Source organism: Rattus norvegicus, chromosome 16 (assembly GCF_021556685.1).
Source record: "Rattus norvegicus strain SHRSP/BbbUtx chromosome 16, alternate assembly SHRSP_T2T, whole genome shotgun sequence".
NCBI classification, from domain to species: domain Eukaryota; kingdom Metazoa; phylum Chordata; class Mammalia; order Rodentia; family Muridae; genus Rattus; species Rattus norvegicus.
The window spans coordinates 42134496-42159101 of record NC_141549.1 but is presented as its reverse complement, the minus strand read 5'-3'; the positions used below and the strand labels follow the sequence as shown (position 1 = coordinate 42159101).

The 24606-nt window shown below is 40.0% G+C and overlaps 1 protein-coding gene and 1 pseudogene; one reads left to right on the top strand and one right to left on the bottom strand.

Annotated features, from left to right (window-relative positions):
• The window catches only part of Erich1 (glutamate-rich 1), a gene marked incomplete at its 5' end in the record, with an annotated part of 52793804 nt that overhangs the window by 41505262 nt on the left and 11263936 nt on the right, over positions 1–24606 (bottom strand).
• Hprt1-ps1 (hypoxanthine phosphoribosyltransferase 1, pseudogene 1) lies at positions 8867–9485 on the top strand (annotated as a pseudogene).

The following is a 24606-nucleotide window of genomic DNA, read 5'->3' as shown; positions in this document are numbered from 1 at the left end:
CCTTCAGGATCTGTTCACCTGTAGACAGTAGGTACTACCTAAGGTATCCTATGATTAGTTTTCTTCTCATAGTATTCTCTCTAATGTATCTGGTCCTAATAGTACATGGCTACAGGAGTATTCCACAGAAAACACTTAAATAGTACCTGTAGATTCAGTCTTAGTCAATGCGTTTTTAAGAACTAATAGAAAATTATGTGTGCAAACTATGAATAAAACCTTGGCCAAGGTCACACAGTCATATTGAAACTCATATCTAAAGCATCTATCTTTCTACCTCAAAAGTCACTGAAGTCTGTATGTTTGACTTTAAATGTATATATAGTCATTGGCACTTATTAACAGTGATTGGTTGTTGAGAAGATTAGGTTTCAATTTGGGTTAAAGGAATCGGAGTTATATATTTTAAATACATTACCTTTGATAATTAGTATATATCTACCTGAAACAACATAGAAATTAATTCAAAGTGATTCCCACTCTTTAAAAAACGAACACATACCCACACAAAAGAACACAAAGAAATTTCACAATATACACAAAGTTGCACATACTGACCCAAAAGACATCAACAAGAAAACAGAGTAATTCAGGAAAAATGGCCAATAAGTAGGCTAATCAGTAAGCTGAGTGCACTCTGGTAGACTGAATTCCTGGATGAAGAGCTTCAGGTAAGCTTCCAAGTGTCCAGCACTGTGAACTGGAAGGCCACAAAGGGGATTCTAGCAGCATTTCCTATGGCATTTCCTATGCTCTGTGTGAGAATCAGGCTCATACAATAGTGATTCTATGTTACACGTGGCCAAGAAAAACAGTAAAACCCTAGACATGTATCACCTGGACTGTTTTGTAAACAAGTAGGGAACTTCCTACAGGATGGTCTGGAATTCCAAACCAGCCACAAGAAGAACATGCTTCCAAACAGGGACAACTGCCCCCTCAGTCTCCCTCACTGACTGCTATTTTAACAGCAGACACAAGTGTGAATGGAGCACCTGGAGAGTCACACGAGGACAGGTGCCCTGCATATAAAGGGGACAGATATATAACAAGGAAAAGGGAGTTTGGAAAACACTTCATCAGGATACTGACTCCTGAACACTTAAGAGCTAGCCAGTGCACAGGGAATGAGCACTGAGGGGAAGTTGGAGAACGATGGCGACTGCAGCCCTGGGCAACCCTGGCGCCGCAGCCACCCAGTGTGCTCTCCCTGGCCAGGAAAAAACTGGGAAAGGAGCCACTCTGCAGACCTCTTAGCTGTACCAGGGCACAGCCTTGTTCCCTCAGGCACCTTACCAGCCTCCCGCCTCCACCATAGCTCCGCCCCGCTCCTCCCCTCCACCACGCCCCTCTATCGGGCCCTGCCCCCCATCCTATACCTGGCCAGGCACACTGGATGAAGCTCACTGCTCAGGCTGGAAGCCTGGGCAGGTGTGTCTACTCTGGAGATGGGGGTGACAGCGCCTTGGTGGCACATTGCTGGCTGGCAAAAGAGCCCTCTGTGAGATCTAATCTGAGAGTGCATTGTTACTATGATATTCTTTATTGTTAGAATGCTCAAACATAGAGCCCAACAAATACCAGCCCAAAGTCCATTTGTCCTTTTTTGACACCATTCTGCCAGCAGATAAAATTATGGCATTTCCAGGGGTTATCTTAACAGAACCAAATCAGCTCCACATATACGTAGTGATGTTCATCACCTTCTTTGGAGTGGAATGTGGGTGCTGCTAGCATTCCTTCTAAGTTCCACAACACAGTTACCTGTCAACGGCCCGGTATGCCTGACTCAGTATGAAAAGGACTCTTTGCCCCCTACTCACCTTCTTCTCCTATTCCCTCTCTGTCCCTTCTCTCCCAATTCTTCTCCCTCCTCTCCAGGTGCTCATGGCCAGCCTCTACTCCTCTCCCCCAACACTTTCTCTGTCTCTACTCCCTCCCCATGTCCTAAATAAACTCTATTCCATACTATATCCTTCCTATGGCTGGTACCTCAGTGGAAGGGGTGTCTCAGCATTGGTGTACAGAGAATCTAATGAGTTTGACTATTAATTTGCATTACCTAATTATCCTAAACAGTATGTAATAACAATTATTAAAAGGGCTGTGATAGGGGCTGGGGATTTAGCTCAGTGGTAGAGCGCTTACCTAGGAAGCGCAAGGCCCTGGGTTCGGTCCCCAGCTCCGAAAAAAAAAGAACCAAAAAAAAAAAAAAGGGCTGTGATTAAAACATGTATTCTTCAATGAGTTGCATATGCACAATGCCTTGTACTAACAAAATACATTGAAATTTTGTATCAATATACAAAGATTTTCACCAATGAAAATCTTCAACCTGTATCAATATATAAATTCTGTACCAATGTAAGAAAATTTAAAAAAACTATTCTGCGTCAAAGAATAAACATTTCATCCAATGTCAGATTAGGGCTATAAAATGCTTTATGTAAAGGTAAATTTAGTAATCCACCCAATATATTTAATTTCTTATAATATTATACTATCCCCCTTTTATCTTTTCAACACACATTCCCTTTAACTAAGAAAGAAAGAAAAGGAAAGCTCTCTATTTAGTTTCCCCTTTGTCTAAAACTATAAATATTTTTAAATTATCCCCCAAAATGACAACATATCTATAATTCATTAAATGATCAAAACCTAAGTAACTGTTCTTCTTGACGATTGAGGCAAAGAATTTCTTTTGGGGGTCCCAAAAGGAAACTGGAAAAAATGGTTAGGTCAAAATAAAACTAGCAGGTTACATTTGTTTTAGCAGCCCTTTCTGAAGCTGTCAAACAGCATCAGTTTGAGTCAAGATCAGGCAAGGAGCAGGAACAGCAGGTCCATTCAGGATTCATGGGGGCTACCCTCTTGGTATGACACTCTGTAATATACAAAACTTACAAACAAGATCTACTTCTATAATGATATTTGTATGGAATGTGCAAGGTACACAGATCAGTTAAGGATGAATTTTTGCTTCTTTTTCCTTTAATTGGAAGTTTTAAAAATCTATTTACATTTCAAATGATATCCCCTTTCTGTGTTTCCAGTCCATAATCCCCCCTTCTCACATCCCCACTTCTTCTGTGAGGGTATTCTCTCACACACCCAAACACCCATTCCAACCTCCCCACCCTGACATTCCCCTACACTCACGGTCTACCCTTGGCAAGACCAAGGGCTTCTCCTCCCTTTAGTGCCGAACAAGGCCATCATCTGATCTATATTTAATTGGAGTCCTGGGTCAGTCCATGGGTCCATGGGTAGTGGTGTGGTCCCTGTGAGCTCTGGGTGGCTGGTATTGCTGTTCTTTTGGGTTTGCAAACCCCTTCAACTCCTTAAATCCTTTCTCTAACTGCTCCAATGGGGACCTCATTCTCAGTTCAATGGTTGGCTGTGTGCATTGACTTCTGTATTTGTTGTTTTCTGGCAGAACCCCTCTGCCAAAGCACTTGACAATATGAGGTAACTAATTGGATAGGTCCTGTAAAGAAGGATTCTGGATTGAAACAATAGAAAATGAGAAACAAAGAAACAAACCCAGGTGATTATATTAAGCCCTCTTCAGGTCAGGCCCCAATACCGAGAGTAGTTGGAAAATACAAAACTAACTCAATGGTACTTTTGAAGACATTGTGGTCTCATTTTGATGTGTTGGGCATCAGAACCATCTCTACTTCAACTTCTCTCCACAGCATATGAATTTCTCCACTTCTATTTCTCTCCCATTTCTCTATCACATAATTGTTTATGGTCGTGGCATACTCCTCCCTGCAACTCAGGGAGACAGGTCTGCCTATGTGCTTACACCTTTTTCTGATTGCTTCCTTGGGAATTGGAGATAACATCTGGGATCTTCTTGGACTTTGTTTTCCTTCCCATCTCCAATTCTTAAGAGAATCTGACACTACAAGGCAGTCGTGTTATATATGATCTTCTGAGTTTCAGCTTTAAACTTCTGTTAACTCATATCATCTGCAGCTGTTTCCCCTGGTGTATTTAAGTTCTCTTTAATTAAGGTCCAGACTCAGGACTGGAGATATGGCTCAGTGGTTAAGGATTACTGCTTTTGTGGAGGATTGACATTCAGTTCTCAATAGTGAATGGATGATTCACAGTCACCTCTAACCCCAATTACAGGGGATCCTACAACTCTGTCTTCCACAGGCACTTGAAAGCATACGTATGTATACACTGAGATAAACATGCATACAATTAGAACTAAAAATAAATTATTTTTTTAAAAAGAATCCACTTCACTATACAGTAGTGATACATGCGTTTAGTCACAGTACGCATGAGGCAGAAGCAGGTGGATCGCTGTGAGTTTGGGGCCAGCCTGGTTTACGGAGCAAGTTCCACAATAAACAGTGACATACAGAGAAACTCTGTCTTAAAAAGATAAAATAAAAAACCAAACAAAGGAACACAAAGTACACATAGCAATATTTTGTTCTTTAGAAGGTATAGGAAATAATCTGTATTAAACATAGTTCAAAAGGTAGTCTCCCTTGTTTTTTTCTTCTTTATGAATTGTGACAATTAATATTCATGTTCTACTTGATCATGATTAACTTGGACCTATCTGTCTTTGAAGATTTCCAGAGAAGTCCAGCTGAAAAGGAAAACTCACCATAATTGTTGGCATGGTGTAGGCACTTAGGCTGAACTGAAAAAGAGAGGAAGATAAAGCCAGATGAGTGGCACTATTCATTTCCTTCTCCTCCTTGACTGTGAATTCAACATGCTGCACTCATTTAAACACCTGCCAACATGTTGTTTCACCAGGATGTTCCAAAGGAAACTCTCTTCTTTATACTTGCTTCTTGAACAAATTTTTTTCCAACCAAAGAAACCAAATGATAAACATATACATAGGTATATAAATACATATTTTGTATATACACACACATATATATGCATACATGAATATATACATCCTTCCATTCTTTCATTTCTACATTCATTTTTTTGATTGACAACTGATTACATTCAATTGTCCAATTAGTCCTTCTTCAAGCTAACATTGGGTGGCAGAGTTTTTGCTTTATGGCTGAAATAAAGCAAAACTATGAAGTGGAAACTTAAGAGTTCTCAGAAAAATCTATTGGATTGTGTTTTTCTCTTTTCCAGAGATCTTCATTTTAATTCGTAGCAATGACATGGTGGCTCATACCCAGCTGTACTGGATTTGATGTCCTATTCTGGTGTGTCTGAAGAGAGTGACAGTGTACTCATAGACATAAAATAAAATAAAATAAAATAAAATAAAATAAAATAAAATAAATAAAACTATCTGTCATTATTTATTGTCCAGTTTCTATGTATTGAGAAAGTTCATGGTTTTGCTGCGATTTGGATGGAAACCATCTGAAAGGCTAGATGACCTGAAGTCAGCAGGGATTAGTAGCCTTTCTAAAGCTGCTCTCACAAGTCTCCAGAAACAGCATTAGTTGAGGCAGAATGAAGCAGCAATCTGGATCAGCAGGTCCTTTCAGCATCCCTAAGTGTGAATCTTGTCAGGGCTGCCCTCTTGGTGCTTTACTCTGTAATATATAAACCTTACAACCAGTATCTTGTTCTATAACTATATTTGTATGGAATGTGGAACGTACACAGAACAGTTAAGGATGAAATTTGCTCCTTGTCTGAGCCACTGAAGAACAACTGTCTTTTTCATGAGTTAGCTTGATCAATAGCCAAATGGTAATATGAATTCATTCATGCCATATGACAGAATGGCAGAGATGAATTTTGAGGATTCTATAGCCAACAAGATTTATAAGTTATATAAAACTGAGTTCTGGCTAGAGACAGCACATTATTCTTAAAGTCATGTAAATGTTAAGAGAAGTTAATACTCAAAAAAGATAATAGAAGAATAACAGAAAAAGATAGAATGACTGAAATTTGAAGCACCCTGTACAGGTGCTGTCAAGAAGATGAAGAACCAGCTAAATAGACTTATAAGGAAGAACTGTTAGAGGAGTAGGAGTCAGGGAAAAGAAACAGTTCTATAAGAGGAGGTAATGTATCAAGGGCAAAAAACCAACACTGTCATATGCTACAGTTAACTCAAGTAAGGACTGGAAATGGCCAAAGCAGTTGATGAAACAAGGTAACTAAGTGGATAGGTCCATGAGAAGTAGGACAAATACTGGATTAAAACAATAAGAAAACAAGAAACAAAGAAATAAAGGCAGGTGGTTATATTAAAGCCACTTGGGTTCAGGCCCAGTTCCCAAGAGAAGTTTGACAACACAAAACTAACTCAAGGGTATTTTTTCGATTTCTAGTCTCCTTTTGATTTGTTTGGGCATCCTTGTTTTATTGCTGTTCTGCTTATTTATTTTTACTTACATTGGTGTGTGTGGCTTTGTGTTTTGTTTTTCTTGGTTTTATTGACATGTGTGTTTAAAGACAAAGAAAGAACATAAAGATGAGTGGGTAGGCAGGTAGAGAAAATCCAGGAGGAATTGACAGATAGAAAAAACATGGTCAAAATGTACCATGTTTGAAAAGAAATTTAAATAATAAAAAATAAGCAAAGCCAGGTGAGAATAAGCCATGTAACTAGCCAGCCATGAAGGGTGATAGGACTGGACACACTTTGAAGATGGCTTTAGAGTAGAGTCAGTGAGGTTTGCTAATGGGCCACCTGTAGTTTTAGGTTGGTAAAGGCATACAGAGTTATGCCATGAAAAACCAGAAAAGGGGACTGATCTGCACACAGATGGGGCAGAGAGAACAGAACACACATCCAGGTGAATCCTGTTTCTAGTCTCATCCTCATTCCTGTATTCAGTGAGGCTCTTTGTCTAGTTCTCGTCTTCCAAAGATCAGATGATTTTCCCTTAAAAAAAGATTAGACAGACAAATACATTATATAGACCTTTACAGAGATGATAGATAGATATAATTGATTCTGTGATAATTTCACATGATGCAACCCAATCAAAATCATAACCCAGTCCTTCCATGTCTGCCTCCTCTTGTGATGCCACTCTCCCAACAAAGATGTCTACTTTGTACCATCCGTACACTCACTGAAGCCTAGGCAAACTCTCAGTGTTTGGCTCCTTAAGAAGAACTGAGTCATCCCCACTTCATTCCTCTTGCAGCGCCATTAATTTTCACAGAGCAAACTTCAGCATCCTTATCACACTTCCTCAGATTTCTGTGACAGCTACTTGTTTAGGCTGTTATACTTTTTTGGGAAAGGGGTTGGGGTGGAGAAAGATGTTGTCACAGAAGTCTTCTATATCTCTCCCTTTGATCAGTGCTTCACCAATTATCAATATTGCTGCAAAAGTAGTTAACTTGCTCATTACATATAGCAGGAAAAAAGGTGATGGGCTCCCATTCGTGTTCTGGCATTGAAACCCAGTTGCTGTAGGACCATTGAACTAGACAAGACCCTTGGAGGCAGCCTGGTTCAAAGACATCCACTCGGCCTCAGGTGGCTTCACGTCAATATGGCCCCCAGAGTCAGCACAGCCCATTGACATCAACATGGTTTCAGGCAAGAGTACAGATCGTGGACATCCACATATTCCTTGGTGTTATCAGGGGCAATGGACATTTATGAAGAACCTGGCTGCAACAGGACCCAGACATTGGCTCTGGTAGCAGCAAGGATCAAGATATCATCAGGGCAATGAGTAGCAGCAGTGCTTACAGAATAACATGGCCTGAGGCTGCAACACAGACTATGAAAATCTTCATAGTCCCAGGCTAAGAAACAACTACACCTGGCTGTCAGCAGCCATCTGACAAATCTTTGCAGAGCAGAATTATTAAAGATTGTCTACCCTGTCTTGACAGAGCCAAAAGTAGATTATCCTGCATAATGCCTCCTTTTCCTGGACAGCATCCTGTCTGCAGATGAAACAGGCAATTTCTGCCCTTTTGCCATCTGGTCGAGAAAGCAACCTCACCTGGAGGTGAAGAAGCTCATTCTCTTCTTTGAACCAAGAAGGTGACACTGTCAGGAGCAGATATCTCTCATTGTCAAATAACTAAATAAAATTAAATGTCACATTGTATGATTTCTGATGTTATCGAACACTATGTATGTATATAAGGTAATCTGAACTGTTATACATTGATTACTCATAGCTATTTCTAATCGAAATATATTGAAAACACCATTTTATATTTAAATCAGGATCTAACACAAAAATGAGTTTCTTATCTGTACTTGAACTCGTATGAATTAATCATCCAAAAATAGTTTGTATTAGGAGCTTTTAGAAGAACTGGGTTGAAGCTTTGCATTCTTAAAAGAGTTGCATAGGCACAATGTCTACCTAAGAGTAACAATATTAATCTAAATTTTGTACCAATATAAGAAATTTATACAAATGAAAATCCTAAATCTGTATCAAAATACATTCTGCATCAAAATAAGAAATCACTTTAACTTTGCATCAATATAAAGGTTTTTAATAATTAAGATTATGGCTTCACAAACCATCACACTTATTTTCTCCTTGTTCAAAATTATGATCATTCCCAAATTATTCCTTAAAATGACAGCATTTATTTGTTTGTAAAATAACTATTACCAGATGCCCAAGCCCAGGAAATTGGTATGAAAACTTTATAACTTCTTCCAGATGAATAGGGGCAACAAATAATTCTTTAAATCGGTGGAGAGGGGTAGGAAAACTAGAAAATGTGGTTAGATTTCAGAAAGCAGTGCTTTCACACCTGTTATCCAGGCTCTGTAGGCTTAGAAGGCTCAGGGCTTGAATGAAGTTCTGAATAGATCCATTTGAAAGGTGGAATCATACCTCACTGCTTTCCCAAGCAGGAGCACCTCCTCCGCCAGCTTCCTCCTCAGATTGCTTTTCTTGCGAGCCGACTGGTTCTGTCATGTCGACCCTCAGTCCCAGCGTCATGATTAGTGATGATGAACCAGGTTATGACCTAGATTTATTTTGCATACCTAATCATTATGCCGAAGATTTGGAAAAGGTGTTTATTCCCCATGGACTGATTATGGACAGGACTGAAAGACTTGCTTGAGATGTCATGAAGAAGATGGGAGGCCATCACATTGTGGCCCTCTGTGTGTTCAAGGGGGGCTATAAATTCTTTGATGGATTACATTAAAGCACCGAATAGAAATAGTTATAGGTCCATTCCTATGACTGTAGATTTTATCAGACTGAAGAGCTACTGTAATGACCAGTCAACGGGGGAACATAAAAGTTATTGGTGGAGATGATCTCTCAACTTTAACTGGAAAGAATGTCTTGATTGTTGAAGATATAATTGACAATGGTAAAACAATGCAGACTTTGCTTTCCTTGGTCAAGCAGTACAGCCCCCAAATGGTTAAGGTTGCAAGCTTGCTGGTGAAAAGGACCTCTCGAAGTGTTGGATACAGGCCAGACTTTATTGGATTTGAAATTCCAGACAAGATTGTTGTTGAATATGCCCTTGACTATAATGTGCTTAGACAATATCCCCTGTAAACTTAGCTTAGCTTAAAACTCATGAACAATATAATGTAGTAGTTTGATCCAGTTCTTCCACACAGTGCCATGCTCTGAGAAATAAGACTCAGACTCAAGATATATTTACAAATACCTTGACTATATAGTGAAGCTCTTCTCTAACTAGATCACAATTTAGAATAACTGACTCATTTAACCTACATTCTGTAACATGCCTACTTAACCATGTTCAGGTATTATGTGTCTCTCTCCTCACATCTTCCAAGGTGAATCTCTTTCCTCGTTCTATCTCAGAATTATGATTTCTCCCAGATTTCCCACTTCTTATTTACCACCTAAATAATAAGCCATCAGATTTATTATTAACAAGTGCTGTAGTCATATAGACATTTGATATTCTCTCAATAATCCCCCTATGATATACAATAAATGTCTCTTTTCCAAATATAAATTAAATAAAATTATAAAAATTATAATACTTATAAGGTGTGATATATATTTACAATGTCAAGTCCATAGTATTTGGTAATTAAGAAAAATATCCTATTATCTATCCTATCCTGGTGAGTTCAGAGTTCTGGATCTAAATCAAATTTTATCCTAACTTGCATTAACAACCTAAAACCATCTTTTTAGGTCTAATAAATCTTAAATATAACAACTTAAGCTTTTATTGAGACTATGATTATCTTGTATTCAACCCCAAAAGACAACTAAGAAGAAATATTTCCTGATAAAGTAGGAAGTGCAGACAAACACTTTCAAAGTTTTAAAAATGGCAGACAGTTGGCTGTTGAGACCACTTCAAAGTATTCTAAGACATTGGAGAACTGTCTTCAGCTCTCTTGTTCAAAGTATCTGACAAACCTTATGTGATGCAGGAATTACCAAGGATTTGCTTACCCTATATTGGCAAAGCTTGACAATCAAGTTCCATGCATTTGGTTTTGTTTTCTTTTCTTTTCTGGATGGCATTCTGTCTGCCGATTAAGTTAGGGCACTTTCTTTGCCCAGAGGCTAGCTTGCCACAGATGAAGAGAGCTCTAAATGGAGTTTCTTTGGACTTCTACTACTACTTCTTCTTCTTCTTCTTCTTCTTCTTCTTCTTCTTCTTCTTCTTCTTCTTCTTCTTCTTCTTCTTCTTCTTCTTCTTCTTCTTCTTCTTCTTCTTCTTCTTCTTCCTCTCCTCCTCCTCCTCCTCCTCCTCCTCCTCCTCCTCCTTCTTCTAGGTTTAATAATGTACAGCTGGGATGTGATATGTTTTGAAAGACCCTCAGATTGAGGAGACTCTCGCTCCAATCCTGAGGACACCCACCACCCCACAAACACGTGGGACTCAGTCTTGATATAAAAACAAGAGGTTTACTTTGGGATACCAATGCATTGGGGCTCAACACGATCCTCACGCAGGAGGGATGTGAAGGGCCCAGACCAGCAGAAATGTACAGCTTATATAATCATTTACAGTTACACAGTTTCATTAGCTCAGCTATTTTGGTGCCAAGGATATCTGACTAGGCAGGTGTTTCTTGTCCTGGAGTTCCTGGGACAAGGTTGCAACCATATCAATGCAGCCATTTCAGTACCAAGGATGTCTGACTTGATATATGTTTTTCTGTCCTGGGGTTCCCAGGACAAGGACCAAGGATATCTGACTTGGCAGATGTTTCTCCCCAGGACAAAGCTATAGCTATGTCAGCACAGCTATGCCAGTACCAAGGACATCTAACTTGATATATGTTTTTCATCCTGCAGCACAATCTATAGTGGTCAATCAGTTTACCCGATATGGTTTTTTGCCTTGTAATTGCCCTGCAGTAAATACAGTCCATACCAACTGTTTTATGGTTGGGGAACCTTCCTAGAGAATGGGTGGCAATGTGCTTTCTGTACTTTCTGGTCTACTGTCTAACGTCTAGGGGCTAAGTAAGGTACAGCTTGAAAGATTCTCATTCTTAAGAAATGGCTGCACTCGATCCATTCTTATTACCCTGTACAAAGCTGAAGTCCAAGTGGATCAAGGACCTCCACATCAAACCAGATACACTCAAACCAATAGAAGAAAAGAGGGGAAGAACCTCGAACACATGGGCACTGGAGATAATTTCCTGAACAAAACACCAATGGCTTATGCTCTAAGATCAAGAATTGACGAATGGGATCTCATAAAATTGCCAGGTTTCTGTAAGGCAAAGGACACTGTTGTAAGAACAAAACAGCAATCAACAGATTGGGAAAAGATCTATACCAATCCTACAACTAATAGAGGGCTTATATCCAAAATATACAAAGAACTCACGAAGTTAGACTGCAGGGAGACAAATAACCCTTTTAAAAATGGGGTTCAGAGCTAAACAAAGAATTAACAGCTGAGGAATGCCGAAGGACTGAGAACACCTAAAGAAATGCTCAACATCTTTAGTCATAAGGGAAATGCAAATCAAAACAACCCTGAGATTTCACCTCACACCAGTGAGAATGGCTAAGATCAAAAACTCAGGTGACAGCAGATGCTGGCAAGGATGTGGAGAAAGAGGAACACTCCTCCATTGTTGGTGGGATTGCAGACTGGTACAACCATTCTGCAAATCCATCTGGAGGATCCTCAGAAAACTGGAAACTAACTGAGGACCCAGCTATACCTCTCTTGGGCATATACCCAAAGGATGCCCCAACATATAACAAAGACACATGCTCCACTATTTTCTTTTTTTTTTTTTAAGCTGTAATAGGACATATATTTGGTTTGAGATACAATATGAAAAAAAGTTTTTTTTTTAACTTGAGTATTTCTTCTTTACATTTCGAGTGTTATTCCCTTTCCTGGTTTACGGGCCAACATCCCCCTAACCCCTCCCCCTCCCCTTCTTTATGGGTGTTCCCCTCCCCATCCTGCCCCCATTGCCGCCCTCCGCCCAACAATCACCTTCACTGGGGGTTCAGTCTTAGAAGGACCCAGGGCTTCCCCTTACACTGGTGATCTTACTAGGATATTCAATGTTAGCTATGAGGTCAGAGTTCAGGGTCAGTCCATGTATAGTCTTTAGGAAGTGGCTTAGTCCCTGGAAGCTCTGGTTGCTTGGCATTGTTGTTCATATGGGGTCTCGATCCCCTTCAAGCTTTCCAGTTCTTTCTCTGATTCCTTCAACGGGGGTCCTATTCTCAGTTCACTGGTTTGCTGCTGGCATTCGCCTCTGTATTTGCTGTATTCTGGCTGTGTCTCTCAGGAGCGATCTACATCCGGCTCCTGTCTGCCTGCATTTCTTTGCTTCATCCATCTTGTCTAATTGGGTGGCTGTATATGTATGGGCCACATGTGGGGCAGGCTCTGAATGGGTGTTCCTTCTGTCTCTGTTTTAATCTTTGCCTCTCTATTCCCTGCTAAGGGTATTCTTGTTCCCCTTTTGAAGAAGGAGTGAAGCATTCACATTTTGATCATCTGTCTTGAGTTTCATGTGTTCTAGGCATCTAGGGTAATTCAAGCATTTGGGCTAATAGCCACTTATCAATGAATGCATACCATGTGTGTTTTTCTGTGATTGGGTTACCTCACTCAGGATGATATTTTCCAGTTTCAACCATTTGCCTACGAATTTCATAAAGTCATTGTTTTTGATAGCTGAGTAATATTCCATTGTGTAGATGTACCACATTTTCTGTCTCCATTCCTCTGTTGAAGGGCATCTGGGTTCTTTCCAGCTTCTGGCTATTATAAATAAGGCTGCTATGAACATAGTGGAGCAGGATAAGGGCACAGCAGCAGCAGGTCCCCTGCGTCTGAGACACAGCTAGAACCTGAAGGGACTGACCAGATAAACAGTTCTCTGCACCCAAATCCCGTGGGAGGGAGAGCTAAACCTTCAGAGAGGCAGACATGCCTCGGAAACCAGAAGAGACTGCACTCTGCCCACATTACTGATTCCAGAGGAAAACACCAAACGCCATCTGGAACCCTGGTACACGGAAGCTCCCAGAAAGGGCGGCGCAGATCTTCCTGGTTGCTGCCCCTGTGGAGAGCTCGTAGGCAGCACCCCACAAGTAAACTTGAGCCTCGGGACCACAGGTAAGACAAACCTTCCTGAGTCCCGTTTTTTTGACCAATTATATGGTCAGTTTTGGAGAAAGTACCATGAGGAGCTGAGAAGAAGGTATATCCTTTTGCTTTAGGATAGAATGTTCTATACATATTTGTTAAGTCCATTTGGTTCATGACTTCTCTTAGTCTTTCTACGTCTCTGTTTATTTTCTGTTTCCATGATCTGTCCATTGATGAGAGTGGGATGTTGAAATCTCCTACTATTATTGTGTGAGGTACAATGTGTGGTTTGAGCTTTAGTAAGGTTTCTTTTACATATGTAGGTGCCCTTGTCTTTAGGGCATAGATATTTAGGATTGAGAGTTCATCTTGGTGGATTTTTCCTTTGATGAATATGAAGTGTTCTTCCTTATCTTTTTTGATGACTTTTAGTTGAAAATTGATTTTATTTGATATTAGAATGGCTACTCCAGCTTGCTTCTTCTGACCATTTGCTTGGAAAGTTGTTTTCCAGCCTTTCACTCTGAGGTAGTGTCTGCCTTTGTCTCAGAGGTGTGTTTCCTGTAGGCAGCAGAATGCAGGGTCCTCATTGCGTATCCAGTTTGTTAATCTATGTCTTTTTATTGGGGAGTTGAGACCATTGATGTTGAGAGATATTAAGGAATAGTGATTATTGCTTCCTGTTATATTCATATTTGGATGTGTGGTTATGTTTGTGGCTTTTCTTCTCTTTGTTTTGTTGCCAAGACGATTAGTTTCTTGCTTTTTCTAGGGTGTAGCTTGCCTCCTTATGTTGGGCTTTAGCATTTAGTATACTTTGTAGTGCTGGATTTGTAGAAAGATATTGTGTAAATTTGGTTTCGTCGTGGAATATCTTGGTTTCTCCATCTATGTTAATTGAGAGTTTTGCAGGATACAGTAACCTGGGCTGGCATTTGTGTTCTCTTAGGGTCTGTATGATGTCTGTCCAGGATCTTCTGGCTTTCATAGTCTTTGGCGAAAGTCTGGTGTGATTCTCATAGGTCTGCCTTTATATGTTACTTGACCTTTTTCCCTTACTGCTTTTAATACTCTTTCTTTTTTTTTTGTGCATTTGGTGTTTTGACTATTATGTGACAGGAAGAGTTTCTTCTCTGGTCCAATCTATTTGGAGTTCTGTAGGCTTCTTGTATGCTTATGGGTATCTCTTTCTTTAGGTTAGGGAAGTTTTCTTCTATGATTTTTTTTGAAGATATTTACTGGTCCTTTGAGCTGGGAGTCTTCACTCTCTTCTATACCTATTATCCTTAGGTTTGTTCTTCTCATTGAGTCCTGGATTTCCTGTATGTTTTGGATCAGTAGCTTTTTCCGCTTTACATTATCTTTGACAGTTGAGTCGATGATTTGGATGGAACCTTCTGCTCCTGAGATTCTCTCTTCTATCTCTTGTATTCTGTTGGTGAAGCTTGTATCTACGGCTCCTTGTCTCTTCTTTTGGTTTTCTATATCCAGGGTTGTTTCCATGTGTTCTTTCTTGATTGCTTCTATTTCCATTTTTAATTCCTTCAACTGTTTGATCTTGTTTTCCTGGAATTCTTTCAGGGATTTTTGTGATTCCTCTCTGTAGGCTTCTACTTGTTTTTTTATGTTTTCCTGTGTTTCTCTAAGGGAGTTCTTCATGTCTTTCTTGAAGTCCTCCAGCATCATGATCAAATATGATTTTGAAACTAGATCTTGCTTTTCTGGTGTGTTAGGATATTCCGTGTTTGCTTTCGTGGGAGAATTGGACTCCAATGATGCCATGTAGTCTTGGTTTCTGTTGCTTGGATTCCTGCGTTTGCCTCTCGCCATCAGATTATCTCTAGTGTTACTTTGTTCTTCTATTTCTGACAGTGGCTAGACTGTCCTATAATCCTGTGTGTCAGGAGTGCTGTAGACCTGTTTTCCTGTTTTCTTTCAGCCTGTTATGGGAACAGAGTTTTCTGCTTTCGGGCGTGTAGTTTTCCTATCTATAGGTCTTCAGCTGTTCCTGTGGGCCTGTGTCCTGGGTTCACTAGGCAGGTCGCCTGGAGCAGGAAGGTTTGTTTTACCTGTGGTCCAGAGGCTCTAGTTTGCTCGTGGGGTGCTGCCTACGAGCTCTCCACAGGGGCAGCAACCAGGAAGATCTGTGTCGCCCTTTCCGGGAGCTTCTGTGCACCAGGGTTCCAGATGGTGTTTGCTGTTTTCCTCTGGAATCAGTAATGTGGGCAGAGTGCAGTCTCTTCTGGTTTCCCAGGCGTGTCTGCCTCTCTGGCGGTTTAGCTCTCCCTCCCACGGGATTTGGGTGCAGAGAGATGACCCTGAAATTTCTATACCTTTGTCTTCCATCCTGATGAATGGTAGACCCCCCCCCCCCGCGCTGGCAGGTTATCTACAAAATAAACACTCTTTGCTGTAGCATATTATTTTAGTCAGGGGTAGTCTTCCCAAATCATAGGCTCTTATAAAACTTCATGAATAAAAGGTTTATTTTACCTCTCACTTTGAAGACAGGGAGGACATGACTACAGACTGTTTGAAACTCATATTAACATTGCATTACAAGGAGAGAAATGAATGCTGTGCTTGGCTCAACTTTCTCCATTTTATTCGATTCATGACTGCAGCCCACTGAATGATGCAGTCCACATTCAGAATATTCTCACCTTAGTTAGGACAGTCATAATTCTCCCTTAGAGTCATTGTCTGGGATTTGTTTCCTAAGTGATCCTAGATCCTGTCATATTGACAGTTAATATTAATGAATACATTATCATCCCTCAATATTTGTATATCTCAAATTTTACTAGCATAATTTCAACATGAATTAAATACGTTATGAAATGAGAAGAGCTGTTCTATACCATTTTGAGAATTAGAGATCAGCCGAGTCACAGAGACAGATTTGGTTTATTTTTTCACATCTTCATCACATACTTTTGCCTTTCCTGTGTGGAGCTATAGCAGAAGACATTCCTAAAGGAGAGGTATTGCTAAGGACCAGAGATTGCCATATACCAAGCAGTGTTCTAGGAATTCTGCTTTATAACACAGAAGTATGATCTCCATCTTAAACATCTCATGTGTTTATTGTGTTTTGTGGAGGTAGGTACACAAATGCAACCATGAGAATGTAGAGGTCAGAGGACAACTTGCAGCATTCATTTCTCTCCCTCTAAAGTGTGGGTCCAGAGATCAATCTCAGGTCATCAGGTTAGTGGTAAATGCCTTTACCAGGTAAGCCATCTTGTTCCACTTCCTTACACTGTCAGATAAGAAAATTGGATAGTTATTTAATTACACAGTTTGAACATGTATAGAAATATCATCCTGTACCTCCTAACAGCATTGTACACATATTAAGCAATAAAACTTAATTGATAACAAGAAACACATGGATTGTTGTTCATAGACATCAAACAGCAAAATACATTCATCTTTATTTTTTAATTAATATTTCATTTATTTACAGTCTATTTATTACCCTCCCCTTCCAGTCCCACCTTCCCCAGTTCCTCATCACATTCTCACTCTCCCTTGCCTCTAAGAGTGTGCTCCCCACCTCCCAGATACCCCTTTCCCTGGGACCTCAAGTCTCTCCAGAATTAGGTGCATCCTCTTTCACTAAGACAAGATTAGACAGTCTTATGTATGTGCTGGAGGCCATTGACTAGCTCGTGTATACTCCTGGTTGGTGGCTCAGTCCCTGAGTGTTCCCAAGGGTCTGGGTTAGTTGACCTACTGGTCTTCCTATGTGGTTGCCCTCCCCTTCAGTTCCTTCACTCCTTCCCCTAATACCTCCATTGGAGTCCCTGACTTCTGTCCAATGGTTGGGTGTCTGAATCTGTCTCAGTCAGCTTCTGGTAATGCCTTTCAGAGGTCAGCCATACTAGACTCCTGTCTTTAAGCATCAGTAATTGTCTCAGGCCTTGCTGCCCCCCAACCCCAATATGAGATGGATTCCATCTTGGGCTGATCACTGTACAGCCTTTCCTTCAGTCTCTCCTAAATTTTTGTCCTTGTAATTCTTTTAGATAGGAACAACTCTGGATCAGAAATTTTGACTGTGGGTTGGTAACCAGTTCCCTTCACTTGGGACACTCTTTATCTACTGGAGGTGGGCTCTTTGAGTTCCCTCTCCACACTGTTGGGTATTTTGGCTAAGATCACTCACATTTAGTCCCAGGAGTCTCTCATATTCCAGGTCTCTGGAATGTTCTAGAAGCCCCCCCCCAACATCCCACTGCCAGAAACTGGACATTTTCATTTATTCTCCTGGCCCTCTGGACTTCTCCCCTTCCCCCCTCTCCCCAAACCTGATCCTGTCCCCTCCCCCATTTGTTTTGTTAAACTTCTTAATGTCTGTGGGTTGTATCCTGGATATTCTGTACTTTTTGATTAATTTTCACTTATCAGTGAGTATATACCCATGTTCTTTTTGGTCTGTGTTACCTCAATCAGGATGATATTTTCTAGTTCCATCCATTTGCCTCCAAATTCATGATATCCTTGTTTTTATTAGCTGAATAGTATTCCATCGTGCAAATGAATCTTATTTTCTGTATACATTCTCAGTTGAGGGACATCTGTAAGCTTCCAGCTTCTGGCTATATAAATAAGGTTGCCATGAACATAATGGAGTACATGTCCATGAAATATGGTGTAGCTTCTTTTGGGTATATATATATAGGAGTAGAATAGCTGGCTCTTCAGGAAGAACCATTTCCAGTTTTCTCAGGAATCACCAGATTGATTGCCAGAGAGTTTGTACCAGTTTTCAATCCCCCCAAAAACAGAGGACTGTTTCATTGGTAGGTGTCTTCTACCTCTATGCCTGTGTTTGCTATATTTCTTTAAGGATATATTTGTATTCTTCTTGAAGGCCCTATCAATATAATGGGATGGGATTTTATGTCAGTATATTGCCTTTCACCTATCTTAGGGTATTTAAGGCTTGCTGTGGTGGGAGAGCTGGGTTTCAATGTTGCCAAATTACATTGGCTTCTGCTGCTTGCCACCTGGTCACCTCTGGTGTTAACTGGGCTGGGTGTCTGTAACTAGAGATGGCCTCCTTGGGAGCTGGAGAGCTCTGTGACATGGGTTAGAGCAGGCCTCCTGGAAGGCAAGCAGTGCTGTCTCTCAATGAAGGGGAGGGGCTCCTTTGAACTCGAATAGTGCAAGCATCCTGTGTCCCTGGTTAGAGCAACCCTCTTGTATCACTGGCTAGGGCAGATTTCCTGGGAAATTTGTGGGATATGAGAGGGAGCAGGCTGATCATCTGCCTCATCTTCTTCCTTAGATATGGATTCAGTCATTAATCATTAATCATAAGTATTGTAAACTTTACTTAGCAAATCAAAATTATGAAGTCCTGAAATTTGGGTAAAATCTTCTATTCTTATTTTTTCCAGATGTTTTAGCTATGTAGGTTGTTAAATCCCAATAATTTACATTATATTCCATATAATGTGTTCATACTCTTATGGAAACATTATTGATTTTTATTTCTGACATTTTATTTTCAACTTGTCGACTTTATTTTGCCATTCAAGCTGGAACACTTAAAAAAAAAAACATTTGTTTTAAAAAGAATGCTTCTCAAACTGGAGTGGCAGGTCACCTGTAGTCCAGACACCACCTGGACCTGAAGGGACCCGGCCAACAGTTTTCTACACTCAAATCCTGTGGAAGGGAGAGCTAAACCTTCAGAGGCACAGACAAGCCTGGGAAGCCAGAAGAGACGACACTCTCCCTACATTTCTGACTCCAGAGGAAAACACCTAATGCCATTTGGGACCCCGGTTCACGGGGCCTCCGGGAAAAGGCAGTGCAAGCCCTCCTGGTTGCCACCCTCCGTATGTTAAATCATCCCTGCATGCTTGGGATGAAGCCTACTTGATCATGGTGGATGATGTGCTCTTGGATTTCGGTTTGCCAGAGTTTTATTGAGTATTTTTGCGTCGATATTCATAAGGGAAATTGCTCTGAAGTTCTCTTTCTTTGTTGGGTCTTTGTGTGGTTTAGGCATAAGAGTAACTGTGGCTTCATAGAAGGAATTTGGTAGCTCTCCATCTGTTTCAATTTTGTGGAGTAGTTTGGATAGTATTGGTATGAGGTCTTCTATGAAGGTCTGATAGAATTCTGCACTAAACCCATCTGGACCTGGGTTCTGTAGGATGATGTCACAGGTGAGGCATTACTCTTTTCTATTTTATATATTTTTACAACAACAGATGGTGAGCCAAAGTGATGGGCAAGAATCCACTAGTAATCCTGAGAATTGAGAGAAAGTTTTTATTTTCTAAGTAAGAGGAGGCCGTTGCCATGTTGAGTCATGTGATATCTTAAGCAGGGGAATTCAAACAAAGAAAGTGGAAGCCACCTGGGCTGGCAGGCTGTAGGTCTCCTGCTGTGTGAGAAGTAATGGCAGATCAGAGAGTCAGAGATTAAAAGCTGCTTTTTAAAGAAAGTTGTTTAGAAAGTCTTTCAGGATACTCATATTCTTTTTATCATGGGCTCCACGGGAAATTCGGGTTGAAATCCTAGTTAGACAAGCTACTTCTTAATTACAGGTATCATTAAAAGGTGATTGAGTTTGCTTTTAGAAAGAAAAGAGTAAAGAGATTACATGAATCAAGTGGGGATTTTCATCCAGGGTTCAGAACTTATAGGGAAAAATTAGTCACTACCTCCAAGTAGAGAGTTGTGATGAAATGTCAGTAACTCCAAGGAGAGTGAATGCAGGCATATATTTTAGAAGTTATTAAGGTTAAAGAAAAATCTGTGGCTCCAGGTAGAGAGCTTAACAGGTGGATATATTTTGGGTTAAATTCCTGAGTTTTAAGTTGTTTGTTGGTTTTAGTCTTCATGATGGGTGTGGCTTTGAATTTTATGGTTATATTATTACTCTGGGAGAGAGTGCAAGGTACAAGCTTTTCTGGTTTCAGACTAAGGAACACAGTATTTTGGGAGAAAGATTTTGTGTTTGTGCTTTTAAAAAGTGTGATTAGGCTCTGGAAACCTCACAGAGTCATACTGATCAGATTTGATAGAGGTAGACCACCTAAAAAATTTATTCAAGAGAATCAAACAAAAAGATATCTCTATTCTAAACTTAGTCTTGAGAGTTGTATTTTACAGAGTGTCCCTACTTGGAATCCCGGTCTCAAGGACTTTTAGCTGGGTCTAGTCAGGACACATTGGGTACGACAGTTGCTTCATTCTTCCTGCCCCCTACACCTAAGGATACCTCAACGCCCATGTACAGCTTGAAGAAGTTATGGAGGAGTCATTGCCCCAATTCCCTGGACTTTGGGGGTCTGGAAGTAGTTATTCTAAAGTTGTTTTTATGAGAAATTTAGAAATGATTGTAATTTAACAGGGAGGAATTAGCTAGATTGAATTGTACAGTCATAATCTCATTTGGTAACTAAGCTAAAACCATATCTTTGCTTTGATGTAGAATTTATTTGTTAAAGAGTTTAAAAGTACAAGGTTTAGAGCCAGTCCTTCTATTGTTGTCATTACAAACTTCTGAGTTGATTACACATGTGAGTTAAGATTCTAATAGCAAACTCATGGCTCTGAGTTTGTGACAGTACTTTCAAGATAAAATTTAGGATATGGAGACAACAGTCCAGATTGTCTTATATAGGGAGATGGTTTTCAAAAACGTCAGAAATCCACAAAATTTGAGATTTAAAGTTATTTATCTTTTGTTGAGACATATCTGCTCCTAACAGTTACCCTTTGGTGAATTTAACGAAGAATGTGAACATCTCTACCTCCAGGTGAGGCAATACTTTGTGGCTAGGCAGCCACTAGACAAAGCTGCATGTTTCATCTGCAGACTAATACTGTCCAGGAAAGGACAAATTATGCAGAATAGTTGACTGATAAACCCTGCCAAGACAGGGTGATCAGCCCTTCAAAATCTGCATTTCTAGAGTCTGTCAGTTGATTTTGGGCCAAAAGGCTAAAGACTTGAGCTCACATGTTGCTAACAGGGGACTGTGCTAGTGGAGATTTGTCTCTATAACCCCTCAGTTCTGGAAGCCGTTTTAGGCTTCTTATGTGTATAGATATTGGTCATTCCCAGATTTCTGACGGGGTTAAAGACATTATAGTCTCATAGCCTATCAGGGTGTTTAACTCTGAATATATATATTTTATTGGATACTTATCTGGTAGTATACAACCCAGCCAAGATTTAATACAGGTTTTAAGCCTTTGTCAAGCTGGAATGGATGACTAAATGTTCTGTTTAACTGATATAGTGTTGGACTGGGTGTTAGGTATATTTTGTACTCTTAGTTACAAAATGATAGTAGTTGTGCTCAGCTTATATTTGAGAGAAAAGTTTTTTTCAATTAGACAAAAAGTGTGAAATGTAGGATGATGTCATAGGTGAGGCAGGTACAGGATAGAAGGAGGCCTGTCATTGAAGGAGAAGGAAGGATGGGCGGGAGAGAAGTTTGAAGGAAGAGGAGGAGACTAAGGGAGAGAGGAGAGACAGGAGATGGAGAGAGGGGAGAAGCCATGGTAGGTGATGTTAAGATTCTGCTCTGTATATTTACAGGTTGTTATTAATGTTCTCAAGGGATGGATGGTACTGGGCTTTGTATGTTTAAGTGGCAATTATATCTTACCAATTGGATCTAAGATTATTGTGTTGTGTGTCCTTTTATGTGAGGGTTTGAGTGTAGGAAAGTGTGTGGCTGGGCTGTGTTTCCGCCAAGATATCTAGCAGGTATCTGGGCATAACTGTGCGAACCTAGAGGGATAAAAGATAATACTTCTTTTATTTTTATATTTTTACAACAACAGGGCTCTTTTTGGTTGGGAGACCTTTATTGACTGCTTGTATTTCTTTAGGAGTTATGGTATTGTTTAAATGGTTTATCTGTTCCTGATTTAACTTCGGTACCTGGTATCTGTCTAGGAAATTGTCCATTTCCTGAAGATTTTCAAGTTTTGCTGAATATAGGCTTTTGTAGTAGGATCTGATGATTTTTTGAATTTTGTCTGATTCTGTAGTTATGTCACCCTTTTCATTTCTGATTTTCTTAATTTGGACACACTCTCTGTGTCCTCTTGTTAGTCTGGCTAAGGTTTTATCTATCTTGCTGACTTTCTCAAAGAACCAACTTTTGGTTCTGTTGATTCTTTATGGTCCTTTTTGTTTCTACTTGGTTGATTTCAGCTTTGAGTTTTATTATTTCCTGCCTTCTACTCCTCCTGGGTGTATTTGCTTCTTTTTGTTCTAGAGCTTTTAGGTGGGCTGTCAAGCTGCTGATATATACTCTCTCCTGTTTCTTTCTGCAGGCACTCAGAGCTATGAGTTTTCCTCTTAGCACAGCTTTCATTGTGTCCCATAAGTGTGGGTATGTTTTACCTTCATTTTCATTAAATTCTAAGAAGTCTTTAATATCTTTCTTTATTTCTTCCTTGACCAGGTTATCACTGAGTAGAGCATTGTTCAACGTCCATGTATATGTGTGCGTTCTTCCCTTATTTTTATGGAAGACCGGCTTTAGCCTGTGGTGGTCTGATAGGACACATGGGATTATTTCTATGTTTCTGTATCTGTTGAGGCCTGTTTTATGATCAATTATATGGTCAATTTTGGAGAAAGTACCATGAGGTGATGAGAAGAAGGTATATCCTTTTGTTTTAGGATAGAATGTTCTATAAATGTCTGTTAAGTCCATTTGGCTCATGACTTCTCTTAGTTGGTGTATGTCTCTGTTTAATTTCTGTTTCCATGATCTGTCCATTGATGAGAGTGGGGTATTGAAATCTCCTTTTCTTATCCTGTGAGGTGCACTGTGTGCTTTGAGCTTTAGTAAGATTTCTTTTATGTATGTAGGTGCCCTTCTATGTGGAGCATAGATATTTAGGACTGAGAGTTCATCTTGGTGGATTTTTCCTTTGATGAATATGCAGTGTCCTTCCTTATCTTTTTTGATGACTTTTAGTTGAAAATCGATTTTATTCGATATTAGAATGGCTACTCCAGCTGGCTTCTTCCGACTATTTGCTTGGAAAATTGTTTTCCAGCCTTTCACTCTGAGGTAGTGTCTGTCTTTGTCTCTGAGGTATGTTTCCTGTAGGAAGCAGAATACAGGGCCCTCATTGTGTATCCAGTTTGTTAACCTAAGTCTGTTTATTGGAGAGTTGAGACCATTGATGTTGAGAGATATTAAGGAATAGTGATTATTGCTTCCTGTTATATTCATATTTGGATGTGAGATTATGTTTGTGTCCTTTTCTTCTCTTTGTTTTGTTGCCAAGATGATTAGTTTCTTGTTTTTTCTAGGGTGTAGCTTGCCTCCTTATGTTGGGCTTTAGCATTAGCTCCTTTGTAGCGCTGGGTTTGTAGAACGATATTGTGCAAATTTGGTTTTGTCATGGAATATCTTGGTTTCTTCATCTATGTTAATTTAGAATTTTGCAGGATACAGTAACCTGGGCTGGCATTTGTGTTCTCTTAGAGTCTGTATGACATCTGTCCAGTATCTTCTGGGTTTCATAGTCTCTGGTGAGAAGTCTGGTGTGATTCTGATAGGTCTGTCTTTATATGTTACTTGACCTTTTTCCCTTACTGCTTTTAATATTCTTTCTTTGATTTGTGCATTTGGTGTTTTGACTATTATGTGACGGGAAGAGTTTCTTCTCTGGTCCAATCCATTTGGAGTTCTGTAGGCTTCTTGTATGTTTATGGGCATCTCTTTCTTTAGGTTAGGGAAGTTTTCTTCTATGATTTTGTTGAAGATATTTACTGGTCCTTTGAGCTGGGAGTCTTCACTCTCTTCTATACCTATTATCCTTAGGTTTGATCTTCTTATTGAGTCCTGGATTTCCTGTATGTTTGGACCATTACCTTTTTCCATTTTACATTTTCTTTGACCGTTGTGTCGATGATTTGTATGGAATCTTCTGCTCCTGAGATTCTCTCTTCTATCTCTTGAATTCTGTTAGTGATGCTTGTATCTACGGCTCCTTGTCAGAAAAGATTGTGTTACCTGTGGTCCTGCGGCTCAAGTTTTCCATGGGAGGCTGCTTTTGAACTCTGTGTGAGGGCGGCAGCCAGGAGGTCTGTGCCAC